Source organism: Tetrao urogallus (assembly GCF_951394365.1).
Source record: "Tetrao urogallus genome assembly, chromosome: 5".
Classification (NCBI taxonomy): domain Eukaryota; kingdom Metazoa; phylum Chordata; class Aves; order Galliformes; family Phasianidae; genus Tetrao; species Tetrao urogallus.
Genome location: NC_136818.1, coordinates 64,389,921 through 64,397,863, shown reverse-complemented (window position 1 = coordinate 64,397,863; position 7,943 = coordinate 64,389,921).

The window sequence follows — 7,943 nt, the reverse complement described above, 5'->3', positions numbered from 1 at the left end:
GCGCTCCTGCAGCCGGGTGAGCTGAGATCAGAGCGGCTCTTAGTTCAGCTGTGTTGCATCATCAGTCCAGCCCAGGCCGTGCCTCTGCCCAGCGCTGCAGTACCCGAACTGGGAGCACCTGTGACTCCTCCGGCGTTCCTCCAGAAGCTCCCCGTGCTGCACATAACACACTGCACGCTCTTTCCAAACTCCGGTAGGTGAAATCAGGCTGCCATAGCAGAGCAGCGGTGAGCGGGCAGTGCGTTCAGTGCGTGCCCCTCCGTCCTGTTTGGAGCAGGGCTGGGGCTGCCCAGGGCCCCTCAGCCCCCAGGACCGAGCCCCGAGCCTCTCCAAGCCGAGCACAAAGCTGAGCTTATGTTGAGCTCAGCAGCACGTCTGTGTCGCTGTCCTTCTGTGCCTTTAGACAGAAGAAACTGTTTTAAAAACATTCTTTGAGCCGTTGTTTTCTTTCCTATGTACATAACTTTTTACATGTAAATATTAACATCTACATAAACGTAATCCCTTATTTACACATGGACCCGTCCTGTACAGCTTTCTCATCAAAGAAAACACCGTAAGGAAGTCTAACCAAGAGCTGGACCTGTGCGGCACGCACACGGGACCGGGGTCTGAGTTACGGGGGATCTCAGTTTGGAGGCGGTTCTCTGCCCCACGCCGCCCCCCGGTGGGGTTAAGGCATTCTGCAGATGCCCCAGAGCACATCCCGGGCCTTCCTGCCTTGCAGAATCCCCACGAGGGCCCGCCGTGTGCCACACACAGCTCTGTGCAGTGCTGCCACGTAACTGAGTGCGGTAAGACGTTGCGTTTAAGTGCAATTCAAAATGGACGTTTGGGGTTTGACTTCTTTGCGCATAAAATGTGGAAGGGACTGTTTGGCTCATCTGTGTCACCCCAATGTAGGTGCTTGTGTGGGGTGGAGCTGGGTCGGGTACATGACTCCTATCAGATATATGCTGATATCGAAGTCCGTAACCTTTGATTCTCGTTTTGTCCCAGTATTTCAGCACAGATGAAACACTCTTCTGAACAATCTGAGCTCTGACAGTTCTGCTGTTGGCTCCCGTGCTGCTCAGTGCCCGGTGTTAATGGAGGGCTGCTGTACCAACACCAGGGCTTTAGAATTTTGTTATCAACGGATTCACTTGTCAGCTTTCTAAAGCTGCCGTGGGTTGCAGAAGCGGTGCGGGTACCTATGGGAGAAACAAACACAGGGGTGAAGCACAGCCAGAGGCCCCTCCTGCAGCGATGCTGATCCCAAACACTGCAGCACTTCTGGGGACCCCCTCCCACACTGCGGGGTGTAACTGCTGGGCAGCACGTACACCTGTGCGAAGGAGGCTGCAGAGCAGCCATGCAGGGCTGAAACAAACTGCTTTGGGACACAGAGCCAGCGTTGGCGTGGCTCCCAGACAGGAGCCTTTAGCTCCGTCAAAGCCTTTTGTTCGTTTGGCAGCATATGGTGCTACTGGTGAATCTGCACTACACCTGCATGGAACTGTCATGCAACCGCGCAGTTGTGTTTAATTGCTTAATGATGTTTGATTGCTTTTTAAGAAGACAAATCTATTAGCTAAGAACTGTAATTGTACATAAACCGCGTGGAACTATTTCTAAGTAAGGAAGAAAATATGGGGTGGTGTATTTGCAGCTGTCGGTGCTCCGCAGCCACCCTACCAGAGCAATTATTGCAGGCTGGGCAGGCTGTGCTGGTCTGGCAGGGGTGAGTGGTGCAGCCCCCATCTCCACGGCTGTCACAGCACTGCCATCTCCTTCACAGCCCCCTCATGGTCCTCCTGTCAATTTGTGGCAGCCCCGGGGCTTTTCCTGCTCGTTAGGAGAATGAAGCCAGCCACTGGGACAGCCCTACTTCAGCAAAAGCCACCGACGGAACACGTTTGCCTACATCTGCCTCTGCAGATCTTTGTAAGAAAGCCATCACAGGTCTGAGCTCCTCAGACAGGTTCTTTTCCTGGCAGAGGTTCGTCTGGGAGCTCTAATTGCCCAGTGGGGCAGACACATCCCGCACAGCACCCGCACTGCTGCTCAGGGCAGCCTCCTGCCACGCACTGCCTGCTGCTCTGTGCCCACTCACACCACGGCCTGCTGCAGCCCTGCATCTCACCCAGCCCCAGCCTCCTCTCCTGCCCTCCTGTCACTGCTGGAACTACTGGCGGAACCCTGGGCTGTGGGCTGGGTGCAGACACATCCCTATCCTTAGGAAGCCAGGCTGAGTGAGAAGCAGGAGCTGGGCAACAACACCTTGAACTTAAACTTAAGCCAGGCCAAAGAGTCGCTGTTCTCACTCTTCAGAATTGTCATTCTCCACAGTACATCTAAGAAATCCTTCCAGCAGCTCTGTCTATGCACACTGTGGTGGTGCTGGCAGGGACACACCGGTCCCTCACCGTGACACCATTGGGCAGCTGGACCTCCTCCTCAGCCCCACCACACGAGATCTTTACAGATGAGGAGGACGAACACGACAAGCCGTGACTGACAGCACTGTGACTTACACAAATGAAGTTTAATCTAGCTGATTTGTGTGTATACTCAAAACTCCATTCCTCAGACAATAGTTAAGGGCTGTGCTGTGCATCTCAGCCCCACCAAAGTGAAGGAACACAAAGCCCACACGTCCCCAGCTCACTCACAGTTCATTCTTGGGACTCTGAATGAATGAAATGGGAAAGACTGACAAAGATGAGTTTGTTTTAGCTGGTCTTAGTTTCCCTTGTTTCCTCCCTAACAGAAGAGGATCCTGCCCTGTCTGGAAGATACAGTCGTGAAATGAGAGTAAACCAAGGAGAGAATGCTTTGGACCTCATGGAAAGGAGATCTGCAGTGCTGCACCCCCCCTGAAGGTGAATGATAAAAAGGGCAAAGTTTGTTTTAGAAAAGAGTGCTCCATGGATCATTACCTCTACAGGGCAAATCTCAGCTTCTGTGCCGTGTTAGGGCTGAATGGGTCACTTGATTACAGCTACTGCCTTGCTGGTTTTGGTGAACAAAACATTGCATTGCCAACATGATACCCAGTGAAAACAGTTGTCATTGCAGAGCGTGTAACCCGGCTGGCATGCCAGGACAGTGGCAGCACGAGCAGAAAGCTCTGTGTGACACTGCTCCAAACCTCAGCTCTTTGCTGGATGCTGTGGTTGGAGTGAGCAGAGCACGCTGTCCTGCCCTGTGGATGGGAGCCAGCAGACACTGCTGCCGAAATGCAGCAGCTGTGGGAAGGCCCGGCAGATGTGGGGGCCCTTTTAAATGTTAATCCAGGCGTTTAACCTCATATTTATGCGAGCTCACAGATCAGAATTTGACTCTTCCACGAAAGCACAGACCTGGAGTTCAGGAGGTTTGAGGGGGAGGCCCTGCAGGAACTGCAGCACTGAGAGATCAGAGACCGCCCTGCTCCGTACAGCAAACATGAGGACACTTGTATGAATTAATTGCGTGCTTGGCATCAAACACCACCCCGCAAAACAGGGCTCTGCACACCAGGTCGTGCTTTGACCATTTCGATGACTTCCATCCTTTCACTGAGCTCTCCTGAAGGTGAGCACACAGCTCTGCTTTTATTCACCTCTGGGTCTGGAGCTGTTGTGCTCCCGGATCTCGGCAGGAAACTCAATCAAACAAACCCTGTGCTATTCAAAGGTGGTGGAAGCACCGTGCTCAGGCCCTCAGAAAGAGAGCAGAAGTGTAGCTGTTCATCTGACTGAAATGGTTGGCTGCAAGCTGACCTTAACAGCAATACAAGTCAGTAGAAATATGTTTCCAGCAATGTTAATTCTAAGCATTTAACTGTCTGGGGGGTCCTGCTTCATTACAGAAACACTGTTCTCTGCTTAGCATTTTAGGTGTCTGCATTTTGGAGCTGTATCTGATGGAGAAGGACATGATGCCATTGTCTTTTCTGGGTTTGTGTCCAATTAATGCAACAAATCAGTCCTGTGTGAAGTCTGTTGCTCTGGAGCAGCATCTCACATAACTTCCAGAAAGCAGACTTTCTGCTTACAAGGAAAACCTCATCAGATCTGCTTCACACTGTTTTCAGGTGGAATTGGCTGAACAGTAATTTGCAGCCTTTCACTTTGGCTTCATGAACTGAAATCCCTCCGTGATCAAACCTCCAATCTGCACTGTGCTCAGGCACCACCGTGTCGTTATTTCTGCCCGAGGTTCCTCCCTCTCACCTCGTCTCCAGGCACTGCAAATTCAGGCTGACGCTGTCATTTCTATGCATTTCTACGCACTTCAGCCCATATAAATCCCTGAAATACTAAAGCAGAAAAACGGTGCAACGAGGCGCTCCACACTTTTCTGCGTGTTGGTTATTGTTAGTCTGCAGGAAACCCCTTTGTTAATACTGAGCCACATTCTGCTCTTTACTGGGATCAATTACACAGGATTTACATCACAGTAAACACCAGCAGACTTCCAGCCTTCTGCTTTATATGCTCCCATTCATCCCACAGGGGGGGGCTTCCTGAAGTCCTGAATTTCCCCTATTTGGCTCATGCTAAACAAAGATGTTTTGAGTCCTTCTGCACAGCAGAGGATCCCCAATTAGTATTCTAATAACGTAGCTTATTAACCTTGCCTCCATACCCCTGCGCGAAGTAAGCCTTTTACAGCCCCTTTGAAAATAAATGGAAATATACAGGATGTGGCCGATGGAACAATGAAGCAAAATTTAAGCTCTAGCAGCTCATCATCTCTCCTGTGGATCGTTTCTGCAAAAATGTGCTGCCGACCTTAAAAAAAATCTCTTCTGATAACTGAAGCACACCAATAAAAAGTGCAGCGTGATTACACCGTCAATAAATAAAGTGATTTAGAGAAAAGTAATTATCTACCAAAGGAACAGGATAGCACGGACAGATCCTGGACAGAAGCATGGACATAAGGCCGTAGGGTGACCTCATTGCAACCTAAGGGGAGCTTACAGAGGGGAGGGGAATCAATTCTTTGAAAGGGTTGATGACTGCAGGACGAGGGGAAATGGTTTAAAGTTGAGAGAGGGAAGATTGAGGTTGGATGTCAGGGGGAAGTTCTTTCCTATGAGAGTGGTGAGGTGCTGGAACAGCTGCCCAGAGAGGCTGTGATGCCCCGTCCATCCCTGGAGGTGTTCAAGGCCAGGTTGGATGGGGCCCTGGGCAGCCTGGTCTGCTATGAAATGTGGAGGTTGGTGGCCCTGCATGTGGTGGGGGGGTTGGAGATTCATGATCCTTGAGGTCCCTTCCAACCCAGGCCATTCTGTGATTCTGTGATCCAGCAGTGGTGTAAAAGGAGGTGACCCGACGGGACAGCTGGCAGCAAAATGCTGCTCTCCAGCTTCACTGCTGGGCAGGTGTGAAGGCGCCCAGAGGAGCCACGGGGAGATAAAAAGATCAGGTGCTGAAGATCTTGATTTGGCATTTCTAATTGCTCTCCTGCCTGCAGTAGGAAAGAACGCTGAATATTCTCCGTTAAAAATGGTACATCCACTCCTAAAGCAAATTCGTGCTGCTGAAGAAGAAACAGGAGGGTAGAGCTGTGTCACTGCCTGGGATTATTGTGCACCGTGAGCCCGAGGGCGGCCCACTGCTGCTCACGGGGGTCAGGAGGAGGCAGCTCCCCGCGCTCTGCAGGGCGTCCTGCACGCCCCGTGTGCTGAATGGCAACGGCGCCCACCTCGCAGGCTGAGCTCTGCCAACATCTAACATTTTCAATACCTAAGTTTAATTAGAATAGTAAATACACTGCTATCTTGTATTATCAGGAGGAAACCTTTGCAGACGTGAATCTGGATTGCTGCCTGAGTGCGATCCTGCCCCACGAGGGGTGTCTCCCTATGAGGGCAGACACAGGAACCGTGTCCATCATTCTGCCTTATCTGCTCCGCTCCGCAGCGCACTTTGACATCAGGTCCGGCTCCTGAGAGCTGTGCGGGAGCCCGAGGGCAGCAGGGAATTGTCCTGGGAACCCCGACAGCACCGTGTGCTGCGCTGCTCCCGAGGGACGGGGCTCCTCTTTTTAACTTCTTATTATTAAGCGACATCACTGGGACAAAATTAACGGGTCTGGGGGCGCTGAAACGCTTCCACGGACACGAGAACAACGAGCCCCGGCGGCGCTGCTGCCCCCTAGCGCCGGCAGCCCGCAGCGCCGCCCCGCCGCCCGGAAGTCAGTGAACAGCAGCCCCGGAAGTAGCGGGCTCTGCCGCCTCGCAGCCGCTCTCTGTGCTGCAGCGCCGCCTTGCGGCGCGGCGGAGCTCTGTGCAGGAGCGTTGGGGGCGGCCCCGTTTCAGATCGGTGATTTCCAGCCGCAGCCCTGCGCCGTGTGTCGGCAGGCTGGGCGGGAGGGAGCGCTGCGGAGCGGCACGGCAGCGGCTTGCGGCTCCGTCAGGGCTGATCCTGATGGACTCTGCTTTTGGGAGTGACCGCTGATTTGAAAAAAATAAAAGCCCAACAACGAAACAGCTGTGCTCATACTGAAATTCGGTGTCGAAATTATGGACTAAAGTAAGACAAACAAATAAGTCATTTACATAAAGACCGTGGACTATTCCATTTCTTCTCTGGGTTATTATCACAAATAGGTTGAGTGAGTCAGACCGACAGCCACGCAGTTACGAAGGAAGTCATACGTGTAATTATATAATAAATCAGCTTTTAGGAATCTCCTGCCTTACCTGTCGGAGCTCCCTGGCTTCGCGTTCCTCCCGGTGCTCCCAGCGATGGGCAGCGCTGCTCCCTGCAGCCCGTGCTGCTGGGGCTCCAGGAACAGCAGGCGGCTCCTGTCATCCACCAGCAGGTCCGGATTTACACACCTGGCTCCAGTTCCCATGTGGCGAAGTACTGGTGGGACTCCCCTGGGGTTCTTCCTCCTCATCTGTTGCTATCGAAGATTCCCTCTCCTGGCTCCGAGCCCGGCCTCGGGCGCACGCTCTGCGTATCCGTGCCTGCGCTCCTCGTGCCACCTCCCACATCGGGATCAGGGATGGTGTGATTTCAGGTTCGCTCTTTCTCAAGTTGAACGTTTTAATGGACAGCGTTGGGCCTGTTAGCATCATTCAGGAATAGCAAGCTCCACATTAGCATGCCAGTTTTGTCATCGTGCTGCGCAGCATGGCCTACTGACAGCTCAGAGCCAAGTACAGTTTCATTACCTGAAGGGTTCAAACAGAGCTTCGCGTTTTTCCCCTAATCCTGGCCTGGTGGGGCAGTCAGCAAATTGGGCAGACCCCGTGCTGTGATGAAATGCCTGGAACACAACGCACTCTCGTAGTTCACGTTTATCCTTTCAGGAGTTATTCACCTGGAGCTCTCTCTATAAATTTCTTTCAAGACAGATTTGTAAATAACTATGAATCACAAATATAAATGACTGACATATAAAACGCGACATAGTCACTTCCACAGAGAAGCAATTCTCTACCTGCTTAGCAGGGAACTAAAATATATTCAGTGTATCTGAATTAGTATACTGCTCCTTAGGTAAAGCTGAGTTATCTCAAGCAGCAGAGCGAGGACCTCCGCTGAAAGTTATTCCAAGCAGCAGAGACAGGCTTGGGAGAAGCCCATAACTGTTAGCAGAGGCAGGGCTTTTTGGCTTTCTTCTTTGTCAGCTTAGTGCCAGCTTTTGAAAATGCATGGACAGAGGTTTCAGCGGTGCAGACCCCGCCTGTGCAGAAGTTCCCACACAGCCTGGTTCATCTTCAGTCTGAAAGGATCATAGGGTTCGCTCCTCCATCTCCAGCAGCAAAATACAAGATATATTTGGCTTTCTTGACGTTGCAATGTCTCTTTCTCTGTCTTGGCAACCAATGCCATCTTCCACTTAGTAACAGTAGAAGCAATTCCAGCTTCATCAGTAGGCTGAAACAAGAAAAATATATTAAAACATGGATCAAGGAAAAGAAAATCCATTCATAAATAACACACACAAAAATTCTG